Source organism: Peromyscus eremicus, chromosome X (genome assembly GCF_949786415.1).
Source record: "Peromyscus eremicus chromosome X, PerEre_H2_v1, whole genome shotgun sequence".
Classification (NCBI taxonomy): Eukaryota; Metazoa; Chordata; class Mammalia; order Rodentia; family Cricetidae; genus Peromyscus; species Peromyscus eremicus.
The window spans coordinates 125360963-125378713 of NC_081439.1; the positions used below are offsets into that span (position 1 = coordinate 125360963).

Consider the following 17751-nt stretch of genomic DNA (forward strand, 5'->3'; position numbering starts at 1 on the left):
GCTACTTTGAAGTGGTATGGATTGAAAGCATGGCTCCCCTCACTGTAGCTCCAATGGCATCATGCTAAAAAAGTGGAGCACAAACTGGGAATGGTTTAATTGCCTCCTAGAAGAAGAGAAAATGTAAACTATTCCACAACTAGTCCACAGAGTGAGTGTGGAACTCAGTCCATAAAGTAAAATTCCAGGATAGATACTTCTCTCTCACATATCACTGGTGAATATGTGTGTCTCTCTGTAATCTTCCCTTAAACAATTTTATATGAAAAGATGATAAGATGAGGAACACAATAAGTGAACACAAATGTCACATGTATTGATAAGAAGACCAACTTTCACATGCTTTATTTCTAGTTCAGTTTTAATGTCTAGGCCTAACCCAAGGGAACTCTATTTTAATCTTTACTTTTTGTGTTTATAACTGTGGAAAGGCATCATATAAGTTCACTATATACACTCCAATATAAGATGTGTCATCTAACTTCCTAACTCTTCAATCTAATAACCATTGAGCAAGTCACCTTATGGGAAAAAGCACTTTCAGTTACTGTAAGAGTTAAGAGGTATTTACAGACTACAACCATCCAAATGCTCAATTTATGAGATTCTTAGTCTCTAGTCTTATTTGATTCAATTTTTACTCAGTCTCAAACTATTTTGAATGTATTTGTTCTAATCTTCCAATTGACTCTACTTTCATGAAGTGTGAAATTAAATGATGATAATTAAGAGCTTGCATATTAATTATATGGTGCCATGAGTAAATAAGAAAGAATACATATTAGGTAATCACTAACATCACTAAAACTCAGATGCTGGTTTATCTCTGAATACTGACATTTCTTTCACACAAAAATACTATAATGACTCCATAGTAGAGGAAAAATTAGAAACTCACTCAGAAAGTATAAAAACACAATTCTCCCCTATAAACCTGTTTGTGTCATAGTTTTTTTTTATGTCATAGGTTTTATAAAAGCTGATTCTGTGGGGAGGTTTCCAAGATAAAAATAAAAGACAGTGACTGTAGTTAGATAGCTCAAAATTTCATGAATTTCTATTTTAGTTACTACTTCTGAAAATTGCAAATTAGTGATCACAATTGGAACAATTTTTACTTGCTAAATACTGGTTTTTTTAACAGCTTTGTGATAAATCAAGTCTTTTAACATCAATACCATCATATGATAATGATTTGTGGTTAAAGGTGGTTACTTTAGTTTTGAATTCCTACATAAAACCCAAATTGAAGTATAAAAAGAAAAATAAAACTACCAAAGACGGTAGTTTGCGAATCCACGTAATTGTGTTTCTATGTGTATACATGCTTGAGTGAAAAGGCATGTGTGGAATGCAGGATGCATTTGTATGTGTTTATATGTGATAGACTTGATAATGATTCCATTACTAGTTTTACAAATGAATAATGAAGCTATGATTTATGACATTATCTCTATATTCATATAAACAAACATGATCTAATTGCTACATTTTATTTAAATTTACAATAGAAAATAATTTATAAAATTTTAAAATCAAAGATATCACTTGGTAAGAAAGTTCACACATGTATTATTTGATACATAATATAATGGTAATAAATATAAAACATAAATCTAAAAACTTGTTAATATCATATGAATCCTCTGAAATTCTACATACAATTACTTAAATGATGTTGTAAGTAATACAACTGAAACCTAAAAGTAAGTAGCTTTACATTTTAAATTTATCTTTAACCGTGGAATCAAATTCTATTGGTATAGTAATGGATGCATATAACAAAATCAACTAATGTACAGACACTGTGCTTACAGCTATGCCACTGTTAAGGAATTATCAGTGGTATATAATATTTTGAAATATTTTTTATCTGGAGACAAAAATCTCACATTGTCCAGGTTGGCATTGAGCCCACTCTGTAGCCCCTGTAAACTTTTAACTTGTGATCTTTCTCCCTCAGCCTCCCAAGTAAGTGGTAATATATGCCTGCATCATTAATCCTATCTAGAAATGGCACACCTTTCTAACACAGCCACTTGTACTTTATTAATAATTGACAAACTAATAAAATAGTAAGGTAAATTGTGGAATACATTGAACGTTATTGCCATAAGAATAAATGTAAGTTATATCATTTTATACTATTTTTGTTGATAAAGTTAGATGAGACAATGAAAAGCCAATACATATGGGCTTAATGATTTGTGGCTACTATAGAGAAACAGGCAATATAAGAAAAATCAAAGAATCAAAAATTAAAGAAATCTAAAATTCAGAAATTTTTCAAAATCTACTAGCCAGGAAACTTTGAGTGAATTTATTATACTGTGAAAATTCCTTCTGAGTATGAACTACCAACCTTGTGATTAACATGTTAATTGAAAAATTAAGTTCCCACAAATATAACACCAATATTACCTTGAAAACCATGGAGTTCATGAGTGTAATCATGCCTCAATGTCATATGTTCCCACATGTAAGGCCAAGTGAATCTTATTGGTTGTAATTGCCTTCTCATTTTTATTTTTGCAACTTTCTAAGTATCTAATAATTGCTACTCTTTCTTCTAAACACTTCTTCTTCTCCTCCATTAAAATTATCTACCTCTGATTTCATGTAATCAGATGCTATTTACTCAATCCCATGATAACTAAGGTCTGTCTTTCCTGAAAAGAATATTTTAATCCCTGTATTTTTATTCAAGGAAACTACTTCTCATTTTTCAAAGCTTTCAAAAATCAAACTTGTTTTAGTCTACTTTGGTTCCCATTACTGTATGCTATATATTATTTCTCATTCTACCTCTTTAGCTTAGTGCTTTAAAAGAAGCAAAATAGCAGTACAATGGTTAAGGCCAGTGGTTCTCAACCTTCCTAATGCTGCAACCCTTTTAATAAAGTTCTTCATGTTGTGGTGACTCCTAACAATAAAATTATTTTTGTATTTATTTTACAACTATAGTTTTGCCACTGTTAGGAATTGTAATGTAAATATTTGATATGCATGATGGCCTAAGACACGTTCACAGGCAACCCCTATGAAAGGGCCATTCAAGCCCCTCAAAGAGTTGCAACCCACAGGTTGAGAAGCACTGTTTAAGATGATGTTTTCTCAAGCTTGCACCCTCTTATATTGTTCAAACTTCATCTTCCTTACCTGAAACAATTAGTATGATCTAAACTAAAAAGGCAAGGCCTAGAATAATAACTGAACATAAAAGAGGCTATAAATAGTCCTGTAAATGAGATTATTATTTTTTTCTCACCAGGAAAGTACCATAAGTTATCATATGGTATATTCTTTTATCATTGAAAGTGAAAATCAATATTTAATATTCAAAATTGAGCATATCAGATCTTACAAAATCAAAAAGTCTATTATTTCATGAAGACTTGTAATAGCAATATGAATTATTTAGAGATGACTTGTTTATAGCACCTGCTGTGTGGTAAACTTTATTTGGTGTCTCTCAAAAGATACAGATCTTTTATTGGCAAAAATCTGTGTTTTAAGTATAAATTTTCTTTAATACAATGTGTCATAAACTTGATTCTAGAAAAATACCAAATAGCATTGTTATTGCTTCTTTCCTTTTATAATTTCACTAATTTGTTTATTCATTGAGTCCTTCCACTTTGTGTCAGATACTTACTAAGCATCTACTGTGTACAAAGTCCAGATCTTAGCATTTATATAAGTACTCATCCATATTCTATGTCATCTGACTAAATGCTTCTTTGAGGTTGATTCTCCAATGTTTACAATATGTTATGTTGATATGCCATAGCCACATCTCCTATCATACATCTGATCAAAGCTATAAGGCAAACAATGATGTGTGTTCATGTCTGTCTAGGATACCAATAAACATAATTGTGGCATCTAACTTGCAAGATGTTTTTTCTTGTTTGCTTGCTTTAGAAAAAAATGGTTGTGTTGAGAAATGTTACATGGCATATAATTGTGAGTTGTTACTGGCCAACAACTTAAATGAAATTGAGAGCTTTAGTTTAATCAGTTACATAGAATAGAATTCCATAAACAACTAGGTGAGCTTGAGAAGACCTAGAACATCTTAGAGATCAGATAAGTGGTTTTGACTAGAACACTGATGCAAATGAGAATTTGATTAAAATTCAGAATAGAAGCTGTGCTGGTTGTACCACCATTGGTAATGTGTCCATGCTGAAGACTTTGTCAAATGCTAAAACTAAGAATGATAGACTGGGAAATTTTCCCCAAAAAAAGTATTCTGGTCATGGTATGTATATTATTGCATACTTTAAAACATATTTGCAGTGAATCTCATGATTAAGTGAATAGATGTGATTGTTTTTCAATTGCTGTATTATTAGGAAAAGGACTAAGAAAATGTTTGTGAGAGTGCTGAGGTGGGTATATTAGCCGGAATGATAAACATTAGAGAGACTGAAAATATAGAAATCTCAGATATCCTTAAGGCTGTCTCTCCTTCCAATCACAAGACCAAAGTATTTCTAGGGAAGATCTGTATCCTGTAATTCTGGAAGCCCTAAACAACAGATTTATATACAACACGCCATCACTTAAACAGGAATACCTTGGGATTCTAACATTTTGTAAAAGTGCTTTATGGCCAATAGAGTCACTGTCCAAACAGATTTGTATTGCACTAACAAGCGTAGAACTCTAAGGCATATACATGAAGTTGGTTTTGCAGGACCACAGAAGAGAACAGTCATGCGTTTATGACAGCTTCCACCAAGATTTCAAAACAAAACCTTGGAATTCTGGATGTAAGCCTAATGGGAGCATGGGATTGAGGCTGTATGAAAAATTCAAGTCCAAAAGACAGCAGTGTCAAATACTAGTCAGAAAATCTTGAGTTGATAAACATGTAAATAACAACAAAAAGATGGGCATAGAAAATCCTGAGGTCATGTGTAACCTCCTTCCTACCTCAGTGTACCCAGAAGTCTGGCTTGCAGTTGTAAAGTTTAATACATCTCTGTTTACTTTTGATCTTACTTTATCCTTTTAGGATTCCTTATTCTTCTCTTTTATAATGCAGATATTTATTCTATGTATATCCCATCATTTAAACTTGGAAATCAGCTATTTTTAATTTCATAAATAATTATAATTTAAACAGTTTACCTTAATCTCAGACAAAACTTTTTGTTTAGACGTTTGAGTAACTCTAGGATATTTAAGAATTTGGATGATTATGGATAGAATTAAATCATTATTTTCATAGTTTAATGATTATAAAATCTGAGGTTTAAATCTATGAATTTTATATTATTTGATCTTCAAACATTAACTTTCTAGAAGCTTGAATCTTATTTTTGTGGTATAAGGGTAGGATTGAACCTTTAAGAGATGGAGGCTACTGGAAGATTCAGATGCCTTCTGGGTTGTGAATTTGGAAATGATTGTTTTGAACACTAATTTCTCTGACTGCCTATGTTAACATGAGGTCTATTTCAACATGTACTACCACCATCATGAAGCTACTACCATGAAGTTTTCACCAGAGCAAAACTAATGCTTGTAACTTTCCCTTGAAAGCTTCAGAATTATAAGTTAAATAATCACTGTTCCTTGACAAACTCACCAAGCCTTGAACATTATATTGTAACATGTAAAATGGACTAATTAACATCCAGCAAATTTTAAAAAATAATTGTGTCATATTTAAGCCAAAGTTATATTAATTATATACAGCAATAAATAAATAATTTACCCACAGTTCTCTTAGATTCTTCATTGGTTTGACGATACTCTAACTTACTTTAAATGTACAAGTTTAAAAAGTATATAAGTCAGGTGGGGCAGCAATGGCACACACCTTTAATCCCAGCACTCAAGAGGCAGAGCCAGGCAGATCTCAATGAGTTTGAGGCCAGCCTGGTCTACAGAGTGAGATCCAGGACAGGCACAATACTACACAGAGAAACCCTGTCTCCAAAAACAATATAAATCTAGCTTTTTCTTTCTAACTTCTTCAACTTTAATGGCATTACCATTTATTTTTTTCTAAGAGGCTACAATTGGATTATTTAATACTGTCCTGTAAAAAAACTAAGCACAATTCTGAAAACTGAGACCAGCTAGATTTAGTTTAAGTTTGTAAGTCCGATTTGTTATTCAAAATTAACATAATCTACCATACAAACAAGAAATATCAACTGAAAATGAAAGAAAAGCAGTTGAAAATATTCAACAGATATTCATGATGATATCTCCCAACAATTCATGATTGGAGGAGAAGAACTTAAAACAAACTTCAACTGGATAAAATTATTTATGGAAAACCTTATACTTGCCATTATACTTAATAGTGAAAAACTAGATATATCTCTTAAATTCTGGAAGAAGATAATGATATAAAACATTATTGCCACTGTTAATTAATATATTAAATTTCAGCAGTGAAATTATGTAGTGGGTAGCCATTCCAGCTTTGATCTGGAGTTCCAACCCCCATTGAGACTTTGGCAACTGTCACGCCTACAAGGCGGGGCCAAGGGAGGCGCCTGGAGACCTGAGATCTGGATGGGCGGCGCACTCACTCGGTTCCGGGACCTTGGATGGTGAAGGTGGGCCAAGCAGAGCTCCAGAGAACACTGCTGGACTGTGATACACCTTCCCCAGACCCCGCGACCTACCTATCCCTTTACTTGTAAGTTACGCCATTAAATAAATCTTTTAACTATGTGGAGTGGCCATAATAATTTCACCAATAAAATTAGATGAGAAAAAATCATAAGCATTTACACTGGAAAGGAATAAAAAATAAAACAATCTCCACTTGAAGAAGATATAATTCTAAACATAAAACGTTCAAGAAATCTATAAAAATATTTTCCTAATAGTAAAAACACAAGTTCAGTATCAGTCCAGGTTACAAGATTTACTCATAAAAGCCATCCATTCCCTATCCAGCATCAATGAACCTAATGGAAGTGAAATTAATAATATTATATAATCTACAGCAATGTTTAGCAAAATGAACAAAATCTTGATGATAAAAATATATTGTTAATTAAAGAAGCAGTAGAGAAATTCTATGTTTACAGATCAGAAGACAATTTAGTAAAGATTTGCCCAATTATACTTGCAGGCTCAACACAATATGATTCCTATTGAAATTCAAAGTTCCTTCAGATCATTCTAAAATGAATGCAGAAAATTACAGGGGCACCAATAGCTAAAGAAAACTTCATGAAGAAAAATAAACTGAGGATAACCAAGTCAATTTAAATATTAAAAATTACTATTTCACTTAAGTAGTCAAGAGACTATGCTATTGCCAGAGATGTAATCATTTAGATTAATGGAATTTAATATAGATTTGAGAAACAGACATCACAAATATACACTACACATTTTGAGACAGTTACATGGACTATTCAACTGAGACAGACTAGACTTTTCAGCAAATGTACCCGAGCAACTGACTATTAATAATTAAGCACAAAATTGATTCCTGTGCCACTCACTGAACTCAGACTGGATTGAAGCATTGAATGTAAAACTTTGTAACAACAACAATAACAACAAAAACTGGCTTAGGATAAGACATTCAGAATATGTATTATTTCTTATGATTGCAAGTGGATCTACTATCACCTCATTTTTTTTTCATTTTAAAATAGTTCTGGAATTTTGGAAGCCATGTTCTTGCTCCAGACATATGAATATAAATAACACAAAACTTCAGAAAATAGATTGTGCTAAAGATTGGTTACATGAGAGACACTTTAAAATTTTTAGTATTAGATAGGTGACAACAGTACTAAAAACTTTGACCATGGAAAGATAATGAATTCCCCCAAGTACCTGCCTTGAGGGGATTTCTATCAGGGTCCAGAACAGATGCTACAAGCAGCTAAGGATTCTAATCAGAGGGATATGCAATGAATCTAAGCACACTGAGTTCTTTAATCCATTCATTTTATTCTTCTAAGTCAATTCTATCTACAAAGTTTCTTTTCTGCTCTCTTACTTAGCTCCTCTCAGTCCCTTCTGCTCTCAGTCCCTTCTGCTGTTCTCTCATCATTATACCTAGTTCTTTCCATCTCCATCCTCATCTCTGTTCTTTTCAATCAATTCTCTCAGTCCTCCCAGAGAACCAGTATATATACCCACACAGTAATTCTTGGGTAAAGTAATGCGAGGCTTGAAGTTTTCAGGGACACAGAGAGAGGTGATAAGGATCCACACATAAAGCAATATTGTCAGCTTCCATTAAACCCAAAAGGGGAGTGATTAAAGGGGAGATCTCTGGTAGGGTCAACTAAAGGCTAAGATCAATTAGGAAATTTATGTGCTCCATCTATAATCTAGAAATGTCTAAGAAGAATGTTAGGGGTCAATAAGTCACAAGAAAGTAAACTGTCTTTGGCACCACTTTTCCCACTCATCCCAGCTGCAGCTGCTTTCTGATAGGGAGGGGGACACATGCTAGGTGGCTAAGCAACCTATGTCAGAGCATGTAGCATTTGGTTTGTAAAAGCACTTTTGCTCAGAGTAGTTGCTGAGGGGAAAATCTAGGAATACCACCTGGCTGGGGAGGAATTAATACTTAGTTTGCACAAGAAAGAAGCTTAGCACCTATCGCCTGCCTGGCCTTGTAGGCAATCTCCTTGGGTCAGTGGGAAGTAACTGCCTTAACTCAGTAACTAGCAATTGGCTAAAACATCATCCTAAGAATGTGAGCAGTAAATCTCTTAAGTTAGGGTCTTGTGTAAATAACCAGGGCCGAATGTAAGGAGTTGAGGATTTAATTGCTAGTGGTTATTTGCTCTTATCTATAAGTGAGATGAGCTAATGTTTATCTATGTGCAGTTTTGTCCTTGGGAAAAAAGGTATCTTTGCTGAAATACTTTTGTTTGGAGAGTGACCCTGGCCAGATATATTTTAATGAAAAATATATACAGTTAGGGAAGCTTTCCAATTACCCCAAATGAATAGGGAAAGTTGTGCTCAAGATTGAGATGCAATTGTGAGATTACATGTATGTACACATAACACAGAGATGTACAGTAAATGGGGAGAATCATAGCTATTACTGCACAAGAAGTTTACAACAAGAGACAGCCAGTTTATTCAAAAGGCAGTAATTCCACAACGACTTGTGTGATGGTTTCCTGTAACAGAACCCTTAGTTCTGATAGGTTGACCTTCTGAACTCTATTTTTAGTCACTGCTGTATACTCTCATGGACTTTTGCTACCAGTGGCTCTAAATAGAAAGTTGTAGTATGCTGAGATAAAGTGATGATTGATCACACTGATATACACTAGAGTTTATTTCTTATTTTGAATTTTAGTTTTAAAGAATAACATTTATTATTTAATTTACAAAGGATTAAATTTCTTTTTGTTCTACAAAAGAATTCAAAAATGAAATTTGATTGTTTCATGAACTAAGAGGCCTATTAATGACTAGGAGCAACCAGAGGCAAAAGAGTATGGCATCAGAGTTTCTTCTATTTATGTGATTTGTGATCTTTGGTTTGAACATCCTTCACCACAACTGGAAACTTTTCTTTAACTATCATGCATGTAAGCAGGGCTTATCCAATCATGGTTATCTATAGCTTCATGACAGTTTTGTAGAATTTCAAATAAATGTACAGAGAGAAAATACACTCTGGGTTTACTATAAATGACAATGAAATAACCGGACCTGTTTCCCATGACTGGCTTCTAAGTCAGAGCAAAGTTAGAAGATAATTACCCTTGGAGTATAGAAAGAGGCCCCATATGAAGTATACAGAAACTTTCAAAGGACTGGTATAATTATTTTTATCACTGCTGTTTCAAACCATCACAGTGTAAGGCTTTGCAGAAAACTAATATTCTCCCTTTGAAGATAAAGTTTGAGCTATTAAAAGATTTAATAGAAACCCAAACGGACAGAGTTTACCTAGTGACAAATGTGCATAGGTTAAACTAGGTTATTATTAGAGTTTTCAGTATACCTAATGTTCTCATATCAGTGATAATAATCTTTGTTGTCCCAAATATAGAACTAGTAATATTTCATCAGGCTTCACATTTTTATGACCTTCAACTGAAACTACTCACTCATATGACAATGTAATAATGGTAATGATAATTATAGTTTCTTAATCACTACTTTTCATGCTCTAAACTCTAGAAATGCAATACTTATACAAATAATTTATATTCTTTGTGAAGATGCTAATAAAGATAAAATGTGAAGGAGTTTTATGTGAAAATATAATTGAAGGAACTAATCTTAAGAGGACAAAACTTTGAAAAGTATCATGCAACTACAAACAAAGAATGAGTAGCCATAGAAACACAAATGGAGGAAGGGTATACAACTCTAGGCCAAATGAAGGCCAAATCTGTAATTATACAGGAGTCAGAAAGAAACATGAGCCAATTATTGAGTTTAAGCGATCTAGAGACAGGTGAAATAGGAAGAAAGGAAAAGTCTGCACATGCCAAGAAAGTGGAATCTATCTAGATAATTTTAAATATTGTAAAATTTGTGGGTTTTATTTCTACATGATAAAGCCTTTAGGAACCTAATCTTTGCATTTTATATAAAATCCATGAGTTTTCAATTTAATAATGCATATGTGTTCTGAGTTTACGTTGTTTACATAGGGACAATACCGAGGTTCCTGAAAATGTGCAATTGAGAGATGGTCATTCTTGCAGTAGAGTTGATAAAAGAATTGTTAGGTTCTAGTTCTTCTGGAACTAAATGAGACTTGGCTCTGTGGTGCAGAATGTATTCATGGAGTGGGAATAGGATGGATCTGGGATTATCTTTTTCATTGTTTGAGAATTTCATGCATACATTTCAAGTTTTGATCATATCTACTTCTGATCCCTTCTCAAGCAACCTATCCCTATCCTTCTATCTCTTTTCTTTCCTGATATCATTGATTCTTTTTTTTTTTTTACTCACTGAGTCCAATTAGTGCTGCCTGTAATGTGTATGGCTATAGTATCATCTACTGGAGCATGAATAGCTTCTCAAGGCCTGCATCCCTATAGAATACTGACACTCCCTATTCCAGCAGCCATGAATGGATTACCTTCAGGTTTCTAACTTATGTAGCTCAGTAGATCATGATCATATTGAACAAACTGTTTGGCTTGGTGGAAAGCTTTGTTAAGAGTGGCATGTCTGTAAGACAGATGAAGAAAAACATATATGTATTTGAACATGAGATGAGGAATTCAGAGAAGTTTAGCCTGGAAATATCTATTTAAAATTTTTTTTAAAGAATGAAATTTGCAAGTTAGATTACCCAAGGGAATAGTGAAGTGAGAACACAACCCCAAGGACTTCAAACATTTAAATATTAGAAAGTAAAATATGAGTTTTTAAAGGAACATTGAAAATGATAAAATAAAACACATCAAAGTAGAAATAAAGTGAAAATGAGGGAGGACATAGATACCAATTATTTCTAAGAAAAAAATAACACATTTTGATAAACATCACCAAATTAAGATTAGAATTTAAGAGCATCTACTGGATTACTTAAAATGTCTTTTCATTAAACCTTTTATTAATTTCTACTTTTTATATATGGGTGTATTGCTTGCATGAATAACTGTACCAGTGCATGAAGTGCCTATGGAGGTCAGAAAGGGGATCAGGTGAAAAGTAACTGGAGTTACAGATGATTGTGAGCTACCATGAGGATGCTGGAGATTAAACCTCAGTCCTTTGCAAGAGCAGCAAGTAATCTTAACTGCTGAGGCATCATTCTTGGCCTGAATGATTTGTTTTGAAACACAGTGACAACACTACTACTACTTCTAATAATAATGAAAGCTGATGTACCCTGAGTACAATTTAGATTTTATTTTATTTCTTGTATGCATCACAATAACCCTGTTGTTATCTTCAGTTTACAGAGAAATGAATTGAGACACAAGGTCCTGCTATTTCCTAAGATTATACTCCTAATGGTGAAATAAGGAGAGAATTCACAGCACTGGTTCTTCAACAATTCTGTGTATCTAGAATTATCACAAAATGTATAGTTTTATTTTTAAAGGAGAGATTATTACTATAAAGGGTATATTAAAATATTTAAGGATATTATTTGATATGTAGGATTTTATTAAAAATATGTGGAACAGAGAAATGGGGTAATAGATCTGATATGATTAGCAATAAAATGCTATGTGCTGAAACCGAATTATAGTTGCATATGGGCTCCTTGCATTAGGCTTTCTAATCTTATACATGTTTAAAATTGTTCATAATAAAAGAAAGATACAAAGGTACATGAATATCAACCCATGCCATTCAAGAACATTTAATAAAAAAACACAACTAAATAATTTTATATTGGGAGCCTAGCATGGTGGTATAGGCATTTAGTTCCAGTACTCTGGAGGCAGCAAACACAAGAAAATATTTGTGAGTTCTAAGTTAGCCTGGTCTACATACTGAATTCCAGGACAGTTGCTACATAATGAGACCTTGTCTCAAAAACAAAGTAATTGTATCTCCAGGCGATGGTGGCACATGCCTTTAATTCCAGCACTCAAGAGGCAGAGGCAAGAAGATCTCTGTGAGTTCAAGGCCAGCCTGGTCAACAGAGCAATTTCCAAGACAGGCTCCAAAGCTACACAGAGAAACCCTGTCTCACACAGGGATCGCCCAATGTCAGAGAAATGGATGAGATCTACATGAGCAAACTGGACGTGATGGGGAGAGGTAATGAAGGGCAAGGATCGAGGGAAAGAAAGCTTAGGGGAGTGGGAGATCCCAGCTGGATCAAGAACAGAGAGGGAGAACAAGGAAAAAGAGACCATGATAAATGAAGACCCCATGGGAATAGGAAGAAGCAAAGTGCTAGAGAGGTCCCCAGAAATCCACAAAGATACCTCCGCAATAGACTACTGGCAATGGTTGAGAGAAAGCCTGAACTGACCTACTCTGGTGATAGGATGGCCAAACACCCTAACTGTCGTGCTAGAAATCACATCCAATGACTGATGGAAGTAGATGCAGAGGTCCACTGCCAGGCCCCAGGTGGAGCTCTGGGAGTCTAATAGGCAAGAAAGAGGAGGGACTGTATGAGCGAGAATTGTTGAGACCATGATTGGAAAAAGCACAGGGACAAATAGCCAAACTAGTGGAAACACATGAACTATGAACCAATAGCTGAGGAGACTCAAACTGGATCAGGCCCTCTGGATAAATGAGACAGTTGATTAGCTTGAACTGTTTAGGAGGCCCCCAGGCAGTGGGACCTGGACCTGTCTTTAGTGCATGAGCTGGCTGTTTGCAACCTGGGGCCTATGCAGGGACACTTTGCTCAGCCTGGGTGAAGGGAGGAGGGGACTGGACCTGCCTGTACTGAATCTACCAGGCTGAGCTGAATCCCCAGGGGAGTCCTTGCCCTGAAGGAGATGGGAATAGGGGGTGGAATGGGGGGTGGGCGGGGGGGGGGAGAAGAGGGAGGACAGGGGTATCCATGGCTTATATGTAAAATTAAATTAAATTATAAAATAAAAACAGAAATAAAAAAAGCCAAAGTGGGGGAGAAAGTAGTCTTAAAACAAACCAAAATCAATTTTATATTGTATGTAGAGTGACTTTTTAAAAGGAGAATTGGTAGGCAGGAGAGTTGGGTCAGCAGTTAAAAGCACTTGATTTCTTGCTGACAGGCAAGATTCCATTGCCAGCACTCACAAAGCAGTTCACAATCATCTGTTATTCCAGTTCAAGAAGATATGATATACCCCTCTGTCCTCTGTGGGCATTGCATGTACATGGTACACAGATATATTTACAAAATACTCATATAGATACAGTGATATTTTTTTTTAATTTTAAACACACACACATGCTAGAGGGACCGCCCAATAGTTTCGAACATTTTTCCTTTTGCAGAGAACCAGGTTTGATTCCAAATATTCATATGGTAATTTACAACCATCTATAATTTCAGTTCCAGGAGATCTAACATCTAGGCATGCACAGGAGGCACAGACAAAATACCTTTATATATAAAATAAAAATAATTAAAAACTCAAAGAAGACAATAAAATTGTCATTTTTACTTTAGAAATAATGAGTAACTGTGTCCTCTACCTGAATTTTTCATTTTATGTATACTTTTGTGTGTTTTTTAGTTTTTTTTCCATTTTCCTTTAAGAGATCATCTTTTACTCTCTTTTATTTAAATGTTAAAGGTCCTTGGAGTTGTTTATGACATCCCTTCACTGCTGTTCATATAAAACACTCACACACATAAAATAAAAATTAACAAATAATTTTAAAGTATTTTATGTAAACCTAATGGACAAAGTTAAGTTCTCATCTTAATTGACCATTCACTAAAATGTGTTAGTTTTGTTTTTTTAATAATTGGTATGTAAGTGTTTGTCCTCCTAGTGGTGGTATTGAGCAATAGTGGTAACTTTAAGACCTATGGTCTGGCTAGAAATCTTGAAGTCATTGAGGCTGTCCCTGTAAAGAGGTTTGTGATATCTCCATCCATTTTCATTGTTTTATGCACTGTATTAGAGTCAAATTGTGTTGACCTATTACACAGCTATCTTTCCAAATGATAGCTATCTTACCAAAAGCCCAAAGCAACAGGGATAGTTTTTGCTATTTATATCAGGGAAAGAATTTTCCAAAACTGTGAACCAAACCTTTTCTCCTTATAAGTCAATTACCTCAGGTATTTGTTACAGAGATAGAAATGGAACTAAAATTATAAAAATAAACTAAAACTGTGTGTTAAATAAGTTGTTGCATTTCCAAATAAATAGAAATGTAAATTGTTATAATACTACATTTGTCCCATTCATTTAATCAGAAAAACTATAATAAGATGACACCATCAATGTGCCATATATTTTACTAACAGAAAATTCATTAATATTCAATTTCCTATGGAACTATAGAAGGAAAACAATGAGATTAAAAAAATGACTGCTGGAGCTAATTTTACATAATGGAAGACAAAAGACTATTTGAATCTGGTAATATATAAACACTGATATTTAATTATCCTAAAATGAATTAGACATTGCTTAAATAAAAATCCATGTGTAATTAAAGAATGAGTAACCTTGCATTACTAACTAGCCATATAATCTTGGGCAATATCCTAACAACTATTATTTTTCAGTTTTTTTTATGAAGTGGAAAAAGATTATATCTTATAAATTATTTTAAAGATTCTCTAATATAGATATAAACCTTTTTTTCAACTCTAAAGTCCTACTAATATGTAAAGTACCACATGTCAATCAACTCTCCCAAGTAGTACAGCAAGGAGCTAATTTACTAATTTCATCCTGTGTCACAATAACATAGAAGCCAAACACAACCAATGTTTTCCACTATAGGTAAATCAGCAAATGAAAAGGAAGGATTGAGTCAAATAATAATTAAATATGAATCAAAAATAATATTTACCATAAGCATTTACCATGTTATATTTCTGACAAATATAAAACACAGTTTCACTTTTTAATTTTCTGTAATTATCATTAATAATTACAAGATAAAATATAACTGTGTATCCTGTATTTTATTTGATAATCTTACCCAAGGAACTTACATTACTGAAGAGCAGAGAAAGCTAACCTACAGTGTCCACACTTCTGCAACACCTAGGCAGGCTAATTCCTGCAAGGGAATTCCTTTTACTTCACTTAGTAGGGATCTCATATTTAAGACCAAATCCATCAATACTTACACCACCTGAATGATCATTTTTAAGTTCAGAAAATTTCCATTTGCTCCTTTTGCTGCCATTAATCTCCCATTCTCATCTACCTCCCTTCAGGTCGAACTCTAATTTGATCCCCACAAAACCATTGTGAGGACTTTAGGAAGGCATAATGCTATGCTTCTGAGAACAATAAAGAAGTTTAGACCCTGAAAATTAAGTGACATAGGTAATATGAGACAGAAAGAGTTCAATACCTGTTTTGAAATTCATATTTAGGGAACTTCCCATTCTGTGCATAGGTGCTGACACTGTAGAAGGAAGACTTAAACAGAAATTATTATGTAGTAACAAAGATAATATGAGCTAATATACATATATACATCATATAGATGAAGTAATTAAATCAAAGATTTCTTAAAGATTAATATTAAATAAAACCACCTTATTCTAACTGATGTATCTTAAAGATTTGGAAGCCCCACATAAGGGATTCTGAACTTCTCAGTGGCTCATTAAACATATATGACTTTCTCTCATATGGCACATCCACCCATTAAAGCACAAAATAAATAACATGATGGATTTTTAAACTTATTTTTCCTATGTTTTTAATTTTTGTTACCTAAGTTTGTAATTTTGGTTGCCTAAGTGAGTGGGTATGTCACATGAGTTTTATGCCATGGCAGAGTTCAACAGACGAGTTTCAAGTACATATTTGATGTGCTTTCATTATTTTTTGTAGGAGAATCTCCTGCTAGGTACTTTTATACTATTGAGAAAAAGCAATTCTGTCACTTAGTTTTCACATCTCTACCAGTTAGTCAATGTACCTTACATATTAATATAAGAAAAATACTCACATTGGAGTTAGTGTTTGTATAGTAACATAACATGCTAATAATACTCTAGAGGAGTGCTTCTTCAGCAGAGCTGCTTATTGAAATAACCTGAGAAACAATAAGGAAATCTTGGTCTCAATCTCTCTCTTCTTTTTAAATATTAGTTGTTATTGGTTTATTCTGTTTATCTTTATATCTGTTTATACTTCAAGTGATACTAAGTTTGCTAAAATGTACATATAATGTTGACGTCTGCTAAATCAAAACTAGAAGAGAGAACTTCTTTTGAAAATTTTCTAATACTCAGGATAGACCTTAAATAATTTAAATAAAATATTGGAAGCTGATGCACAGCATAGTATTTAAAGATCTCTCTGTTATTCTAATGTGAACTCTAGGCTAATTAATCACCACTTCAGCTTCAATGCTGTTTCATATTCTTTAACAGTCATTAGCCATCACAAGGAAATATAGGAATGTCACTTTGTAAACTATTGAATCGCACATTTGAGTTAAATTAGGCACCTCTGAATCCTTGAGCTTGGAACATATTACATATCTCACCATATTAACACATTGAGGTTGGAATGAGTTTAACTTGTTAAACAAAGTATTATGACATTATAATTGAAAAAAATGCACCACATAATTAATCATGTATGTGCAATATATAGCGTGAGTTCCAGGGAAAATGATGATTATATAATATTAGCATAATGTATATCTTTTGAATCAGTTTTACTTTTAGATTTATTAGTAAGAATAAGTGAAGATACTCCATGTTTTTAAGAAGCAAGAAAAAGAAAACTATGTGTAGGTGATGTGCTATTTTTGTAATTAGTCTATGATTATCGGATTTTGCAGGTATAATTGGATATTCAGATTAACAATTATAGTGTGTGAATGCTCACATTATTTATAAAGTTTTAGTCTAAAAATAAAATAAAACACAGAGCTAGAGAGATAATTCAGTGGTTAAAAGCATTAATTACTCTTTCAAGGAACTGAGATTTGATTCCCAGCACCCGCATAGTGGTTAATAGTCATTTGTAACTCTAGTTCCAGGGGATCTGTCGCCTCTTCTGGTCTCTGTGGATACTGCATGCATGTAGTACCCAGGCATACATGCATCTGTACACCCAAAATGATTCTTTTAAAAATGTATTTAAAAAATTAAAAACTAAAACAAAAACAAGGACTATCAAGAACAAGCCTTTAAGT

General features: G+C 33.5%; 1 long non-coding RNA gene across 1 annotated transcript in view; it reads right to left on the reverse strand.

Moving 5' to 3' along the window:
• Positions 1 to 17751, reverse strand: part of LOC131899469 (uncharacterized) — a 59920-nt gene that overhangs the window by 35698 nt on the left and 6471 nt on the right. The window contains exon 3 of the long non-coding RNA XR_009376090.1: positions 15946 to 16013. This is a non-coding gene — a long non-coding RNA (uncharacterized LOC131899469). The remainder of the gene's footprint in view (positions 1 to 15945; positions 16014 to 17751) is intronic.